This window comes from Rutidosis leptorrhynchoides, chromosome 1, assembly GCF_046630445.1.
Source record: "Rutidosis leptorrhynchoides isolate AG116_Rl617_1_P2 chromosome 1, CSIRO_AGI_Rlap_v1, whole genome shotgun sequence".
In the NCBI taxonomy this organism is placed as follows: Eukaryota; Viridiplantae; Streptophyta; class Magnoliopsida; order Asterales; family Asteraceae; genus Rutidosis; species Rutidosis leptorrhynchoides.
In genome coordinates this window covers 80,081,520-80,090,098 of record NC_092333.1, presented here as the reverse complement: position 1 = coordinate 80,090,098, position 8,579 = coordinate 80,081,520, and the positions used below count along the sequence as shown (strand labels likewise).

General features: G+C 38.5%; 1 non-coding gene across 1 annotated transcript; it reads right to left on the bottom strand.

The window, feature by feature from the left end:
- Window positions 1-3,286: 3,286 nt before the first annotated feature.
- On the bottom strand, window positions 3,287-3,393 carry LOC139887165 (small nucleolar RNA R71). Its single transcript, XR_011773006.1, has one exon. It is a non-coding gene; the product is annotated as a small nucleolar RNA R71 (small nucleolar RNA).
- Window positions 3,394-8,579: the final 5,186 nt, after the last annotated feature.

Genomic DNA, 8,579 nt, shown 5'->3' with positions numbered 1-8,579 from the left:
CCCTCTTTGTCCAACAACGATTATAAATAAGCACTAGATTCTCGATCCATACACTGTTGAAGATCTATATGATTGTCGAATGATTTTAATGCATGTTTATTTAAAACTTGGATACGTACATAATTTAAATTGAGGAGATTGGTAGTGTTAGTTGGTGAAATTGACAATGGATATCTTGAAAACATTGTAAGGGTTTAGTTTTTTTATATTTTTTTATTATATACACATATACATCATTATTTGGTTCGCTGATATCGGCCAAAAAGTCACGTTTTTACCCCCGATATTGAGCCCTAAAACCATAAAGTTCCAAATTTTATCGCCAAAATAATCATTTTGTTGGTTAATTGGGTAGATTTAGTCATTACAAAGGCTATGTTTCAAGAATCACTAAAAACAGATGAGAAACGAGGAAAAGCGAGCAAAACCGGCTAAGACGATTAACTCGCGTTTAAATAACTTATTTTATAATTTTTGGGAAAGTTTAATTACTTAACCTCATGTTGTAGGATATTCAATTACGAACGCGTGGGCGCAAGAATCGTCAAAAACGGAGCTAAAACGAAGATTCTATAGCGAAAACGAGAAATCAAGTTACGATCCAGGGAATCAAGGCTGACCAGCACAAAAATCCGCCCTGCCAAACGGCCTGCCAAACGGCTTGCCAGTATGGAAACGGCCTGCTAAAAACGACCTGCCACACTGCCTGCCAAACGGCTTGCCAAGCAAACGGCCTGCCAAGCGGCCTGCCAAGCGGCAGGCCGTTTTTCAGCCAAAAAATTACAATTTTGCCATCAAGCTTTGCTTATAAAAGGAGGGCTTCATTTCTCATTTCAACACACCAAAAACACACACCAATTCTTCACTTCTCTCTCTAAATATCTCTCTATAGTCGCTCTCTAGTGATCTATAGGAGATTAGTTCTCTCTCTACTTTCTCTCTCTAGTTCCTAGAGAGAGAAAAATACAGAGATTAGGAAATGTAGTTATCTCTCTATTGTCGCTCTCTAGTGATCAATAGGAGATTAGTATGTAGTTAGTAGTAGAAGCTATCAAGCATTGTAACGCTATGGATATTATGAAGTAATACAAGTGTTATTCTGCCGACATTATCCGGTACTATCTATCCTTTTCTTTTATTAATTCATCATAATGTTCTTGTTTGTTGTTTGTGATTTATTAATGATTGAAATGCTTATTGCCATAACGTGTGAGTAATTGCTTGATTGTTTGCCATGATTTATTAATGTTAGTTAGGGATGATTATCGTTTCGTACTCACTTTCTGTCTATGATATTAAACCTCGTTATTATCGTCCTTCCACCAATAAACGTGATTAAAACCTTTTATAAAGTCGACATTATAAAGGTAATTAGTTATCTGTGTTTATACATTGATCAAGGTATGAACCCATCGGAAATACTATAAAGTACATGGGAATTACCATAGGACCAGATCAAGACATTGGTCAAGAGTATAAGACTCGAGGAAATACTGTTACAACAGTAGAGTACAGTGTTGATGTACTATAGGACCACTTGAGCATGGTCAAGGTTAGAAGCTATGGAACCACTATAAGTCTAGTACATGGTGGATAACTAAGGGATTTATTGGGTAGATTTAAGTAAGAGATGGTTTAAATAATAAATGAGAATCTAACGCACTACAATACAAACTAAGCTTATAAATCTTTAAGGATGACTGAGAACTATTTGATGTTCTAATTTGTCTACAAACCCTTAGATTTTACCAAACCATTGACAGAAAGGGATTCGAAGCACAATCATAACTACTCACTTGGGTGATACACTAAGGTGTTAAGAAAGGTTGGATATTCTATGGCTATGCTACTTTATTCGTGCGCTCAAGGTATGCACTGCATCCAAGATGGGCCGCTTATATCCTTAAACCAGATAAAGCGTCGGGAGTTGAGCATAGTTCATCCGATCAGAATCTTCAAAGCATAGTTCCTCGTGACATGCTAACCGGGAAACCGCTTAGTAGGGAATCTAGTGTTCACACCAAGGTATATCTATCCAAGGAGTGTCTCACAATCATCCCGACACTACGTTATCTTAAATCATGGTGAACCACGTCTTCTCTGTCCTTAGCTGTTGCATGCTAGCTAGCTTATTTTAATTATATTGCTTTAATATCTTATTTACAATTATATAAACTATTCAACCCAACTATTGCCTTTACACAATTTGATATTCCGGATAAAGTGGTGTCTAGAATAAACCGGTTGGACTTGGTTGTTGGATTTTCCGAACAGTCGCCAATTTATTGGGACCAAAAGGATCCTGCCACTCCACACAAGGTGTACCTTGCCACTAATCTTGGATACTAAATTGTGTATAAACACAATCTTAATTACTAAATTATCTAGATAAGCTCCGTTTCAAATTCGACCGCTCAAAGAATGACCTTAGGTCATATTTGCCCTTACTAACCCATAGGAAGGAATAATAGATTTAGGCCCCGCACATATAAATTAAACATTCAGCTTCTCCCGTTGGTATCCTGAATTGACGTTTTGTGACCTAACGACACCGCATAAATAAACCGTTCGATTCCGGCATATCACGGGGTAGTTAGATTTTTGGCGCCGCTGCCGGGGAGCGGTTGTACGATTTGGAGCTTGTTTAGATCAGTTAGTTTTTAAGAGAACCTTCTGACCGAGACTAGCTTTGTCAAAAGTTACTAGTTTACCGTAGTTAGGTTAGATAATATTAGCTTAATTTAGATTAATTAGAAAATTTAAAATGGACTTCTTTATTAGTGAACCTTTAGGATGGTTTAACCTACTTAGACCGCTAAGAATTCTTCCGACACATCCTTTCTTCTATCCGATATCATGCATTGTACCCATCCGACGAGATCCACACTTACATGCCGATAGTTCGACGATGGCCGCACGCATCACTCTCGCTGACATCACCAAACCCTCGTTAGAAGGACGAGGAGGACCGATACTTTATCTAGAGGTTAATGGAGCGTCTTTCGTGCTTAAGCATAGCATCATACAACTCATTCAGAATCACTGTCTATTCCATGGCTTACCAATTGACGATCCCAACTCTCACTTAAATAGATTCCTCTCCTTATCTAACTCATATAAGCAAAACAGGGTTGAACAAGATGTAGTTCGTCTGTATCTGTTCCCCTATTCCTTAAATCTTCATGCAAAAGCCTGGTTCGGGGAGTTAGAACCCAATTCTATCACCTCATGGGAGGAAATGGCAACAACTTTCTTAATCAAGTACTTTCCCCCATCAAAACGAATCAGACTTAGGAATGACATCGTAAACTTTCAACAAGCTTCCGATGAATCACTCTACACTGCATGGGAAAGATTCAAACATTTGCTTCGAAGATGCCCGAATCACCGTCTTGAGAGCTCTGATCAGATTTTGACCTTCTACAAAGGTCTGAATCAGAACAATAAGTCTACTCTTGATGCTGTTTCTCAAGGTAACTTCATGAAATTCACTGCTGACGAGGCCTGGAGATTGATCGAGGAAATGACTATGCACCATTACGATTGGAACAAGGAAGAGCACATTTCATCAGCAACACCGCTTTCCGCCTTCGATCCTATCAAAACCATAAAATATCTCTCGGACCAAATGGAAACCCTCACCAAAGAAGTTGGAGAGCTAAAGAAACTCCCGCAACATGTGTCTCAAGTGCAATTATGCCAGAATTGTACTGAACCACATTCGGCCAAGGTATACGAGGCTGAATGTGAGGACTCTGTTGCCTACACTGATCAGATCCTAGCTCATCCACACAACTCACCCACTAAACCCACTACCTCACCAGAGATAAGTCCAGACGATGTCCTACTACGTATCATTTCCATGATCACAGCAAGACAAGACGCAACTGACTTAGTCATGACTAATCACCTGAGTAGTCTTGAAAATCAAATAAGCCAGCTAAATCAACGTCTCGATTCTCTAGGTTGCCCTAAAAATGACTCAAAGGTGGCACATAGCCAACCTTCAGTTTCTTCTAAGGAGAAGAAACTAACTAATACCGGTTCGGTAGTAGTCATTGAGTCATCACCTAAACCCAATGGGAAAGCACCCATTCCATTCCCTAGCCATCTCAAGCAAAGACATAACAAGATGAAATCTTTCAACCTTGACGGTAAATTTTTGGACACTATGTCTAAAAATCCTCATAGTAAGAAGTATTTTAGGAAACTGCTATCAACCAAGGATAAGGTACCCGAAGTACCCAATGTCCCGCTGAACGCGAATTGTTCAGCCATTCTCTTAAATACTCTTCCTGAAAAACTAGGGGACACCGGATGATTCACCCTTCCTTGTTCTATCTACCAATCTGGTACTATCTATTCTCTCGCCGACCTTGGTGCCATCATCAATCTCATGCCCTACTCACTGTTCCAGAGACTCGAAATTGGAAACCTTAATCCTACCAAAATGAGCATCCAGCTAGTTGACCAATCTACTAGATATCCTAAGGGAATAGCTAAGAACGTCATGGTTAAGGTCGACAAATTCCTCTTTCCGACTGACTTTGTGGTTACGAACTATAAAGAAGACATGAAAACCCCTATCATCTTAGGAAGGCCTTTCATGAATACAGCCAAAGCGATCGTTGACGTTTATTCACGGACTATCATCTTGAGAGCCCGTGGAGAAGAGGTCACTTTCACGATTGACGAGTCTGTATGTCCTTCTGATGGGAACGCCGAAGTAAATACCATCTCCACTAGGAAAGTCACCTCTTATTCCAAGAATGAAGAGAAGAAGATAGAAGTAGAAGATAAGAAGAATAACCACTCCACACCTACCCAATCTTCACTCCCACCTTATTTTGATCTTTTAATGACTGGAAAGGATTTCGTTCTAGAAGAACTCCCTGAACCAATTATACTTGAAACTCCTGACCAGAGTGATGAGGAGGTAGATGAAGAAATTGAAATGGAGAGCCCAGAGAAGAAGAAAGAGATGAAGGATTCTAGCACCGAAGTAGTTGTTAATGTTGCTACCGTATTGGAGACGTCAATGGACATCGTCCCACCTCCATCCTTAGAGTACAACATTTCGACCAACCCAAAGTCACAAAGAAGAAAAACGGGTTTTGCGTCAGGGCTACCCTATAAACCATCACTCAAATACATAATGACATACACATCATGGAGTGATGAGGACCCCTTTGACCAACCCGCACAAACCAAGGAGGTAAAAGAAGTTGATAGCTTTGTTACACCTCAAGTTAAACAAATCATTCACTTCAAACCACCTTCTCCTCTCATTGGGCATACATTGTTCTATGTCCGCTTCAATCTCATCAGTATGTTCCAATATTACCTTTTGTGTCTACTGATGGATGCAAGGGAGCCGCCTGGATTTCCTGAGAAATAAGGCTAGAGTCAGGCTCGTGACTCGAACAAAAACAAGCGCTTCTCGGGAGGCAACCCGCGTGTGTTTATTTTTCTATAACCTTAGTAGTAGTTAGATTAGGATAATTAGGTTAATTGAATAAATGAATAAATGAGAAAAGTGAAATTTAAAATGAGATTTTCAAAGTTTCTTACTTGTCATGAACTTAATTGCAATATTTACATTATTTCAAAAGTCTTAAAATTAAAGGCAGTCAACACTTTAAGTGTGGGATTAAGATTTTAAGTCATACACTGATTTGTTAAATTTTCAAAAAACTAATTTTGAAACCGTTAAGTTTCAAATGACTTTTTCATCAAAACACAAATCAGTGAGTCCATGGCCTAAAGCTTAATCACCTGTCTAGGTTTAATGTTTTCCATTTTTACAAGTAATAGACAGTTATTGACGCCTATGGAGGAGACTCTTTGAATAATGATGAAACGACAAGGAAACTCGTTGATTATTTCATTGCAAGTTATTGGTGGATGTTGTATGGAGGATGAAAGCGCCCTAATGAGCTCGAGTACACTTCAAGAAGACCGATTCGAATCCAGTGGTAGATGGTTACGACTCAGTCTACCTTCAGATCCTCAGCTCACAACCGCAAAGGGGAGTAATTCGTTTCTTTCTCTTTTTTTAGTTATTTTGCTTCGCTATATCCTTAAACTATACCCTATCCTAAGCTTATCACTAAGTGTGGGATTCCAACCCAATATTGAGCTTAGATACATTTTCCGACATGTTCAAACTCTAAGTGTGGGATTTTAGTCCCTAAAATCTAAGAATGAACATTAGGGACAATGTTCATCTAAGTGTGGGATAGCGGTGTAGTACACCGTAATTAGCTATGGGATGCTCGAAAAATGTTCTTAACTTAAAATTTTACTAAGCTTTTCGAGTATACCTACTATTAGATTCTTTGTCTTCAACGTAAATTTTTCAAAAATTTTGACTAAATGATACTTTCTGAAAAAGTACTTTCGAAAATCAAGCGTGTTTGTTCAAAAAAAAAAAAATTAAGACAAATTAAGACATAAATCTTCTTAAGGATGAACCAATTCTCTAAAAGAGCATTGCATGACTAGGCACTTTCAACCCAGTATAATTATTGTGAATCACCCCAAAAATGGCCCAATAAGCATTCATTTTTAATGCTTCACTATCTTTTCCGTTGAGAGTGCCGATGTTAGCATTTAGAGTTAGAACTTGACATTGACATACATTTCGAGGCCAATGGTTAGTAAGCGCCATACGTGGTGTAGGTGCGATACTCCTTCCGAAATCATTCTGAATAGAGAAGACAAAAACCATCCGTTTCTGTTTCCACTCCACGCATTTAAACCGACCAACTCACATCAAGGAGTTGATGAATCAGAAAATACTCACCCCAAATTCACTATCAAATACGTTACCCTTTCCACCCTCTTTCCTTTCTCATTTCCCAAAAATTTAGAAATTCAAAGAGATAGATCGACCAAGTTTACTTCAAACACTTGTCGAAAAATTCCAAAATTTCAGACTGTTTTTGATAGGTCAAAAAGACCTATTTCTGGTGAAATACCTTTCTCTCTGGGCACAAGAAGAAATAGATAAAATTATGAAGATGGGATAAAAAAAAAAGTAGTTGAGCAAAGTCTCAAAAATAAAAAAGAGAAAAGTCTTCAAATAAAAGCATAGATCCCCAAGAAAATGAAGATTGTGACTCAGGAGGACTGCAGAAAAGAAGCAAAGTCTTCGCTGAAAATCAGAACCCTCTAAAGGAACTCTTCAACAAAAATAGAGTACCATCTTCCCTAGAAAAAGTATATCCTCATGAAATCGAAATCTATCAAATCTCTCTAAATTTCAATGATTCGAAAATCACCCTTTTCTCCATATCAAAACCTTCTCTTTTCTCCGCAAACCAACCTTTAAACCCACTCTTCCTCTTGAAAGAATGATTAGGGAGAAGATCAGTGACGTCCTTATCTAACCGGTGGAAATTTGATTCTTGGTCAAGCCTATGACAATACTTGCAACATGACAGGCTATGAGCGAATTCATTTCATAGATTGATAGGGAACCCCAAACACTTGAGTGATTGAGTGACCCGTGTAAGAAAGCCAATGTCATGTAACCTCCTCTCATGCTTGCAGAGATAGTTTCTACCCTTTTAGAAGACGATTTGTCTGATCTTGCTCTTATAATAAATAACAAGCCACTTGAATAATAGAACGGAAACCTCAGAAGCATCCTTGAACTCAAAATAAAAGAAAGGTTTGCTCGAGGACAAGCAAAGTCTAAGTGTGGGATATTTGATATCGGCCAAAAAGTCACGTTTTTACCCCCGATATTGAGCCCTAAAACCATAAAGTTCCAAATTTTATTGCCAAAATAATCACTTTGTTGGTTAATTGGGTAGATTTAGTCATTACAAAGGCTATGTTTCAAGAATCACTAAAACGGATGAGAAACGAGGAAAAACGAGCAAAACCGGCTAAGACGATTAACTCGCGTTTAAATAACTTATTTTATAATTTTTGGGAAAGTTTAATTACTTAACCTCATGTTGTAGGATATTCAATTACGAACGCGTGGGCGCAAGAATCGTCAAAAACGGAGCTAAAACGAAGATTCTAGAGCGAAAACGAGAAATCAAGTTACGATCCAGGGAATCAAGGCTGACCAGCACAAAAATCCGCCCTGCTAAACGGCTTGCTAGTATGGAAATGGCCTGCAAAAACGGCCTGCCAAATGGCTTGCCAAGCAAACGGCTTGCCAAATACGGCCTTCCAAACGGCCTGCCAAGCGGCAGGCCGTTTTTCAGCCAAAAAATTACAATTTTGCCATCAAGCTTTGCTTATAAAAGGAGGGCTTCATTTCTCATTTCAACACACTAAAAACACACACCAATTCTTCACTTCTCTCTCTAAATATCTCTCTATAGTCGCTCTCTAGTAATCTATAGGAGATTAGTTCTCTCTCTACTTTCTCTCTCTAGTTCCTAGAGAGAGAAAAATACAGAGATTAGGAAATGTAGTTATCTCTCTATTGTCGCTCTCTAGTGATCAATAGGAGATTAGTATGTAGTTAGTAGTAGAAGCTATCAAGCATTGTAACGCTATGGATATTATGAAGTAATACAAGTGTTATTCTGCCGACATTATCCGGTACTATCTAT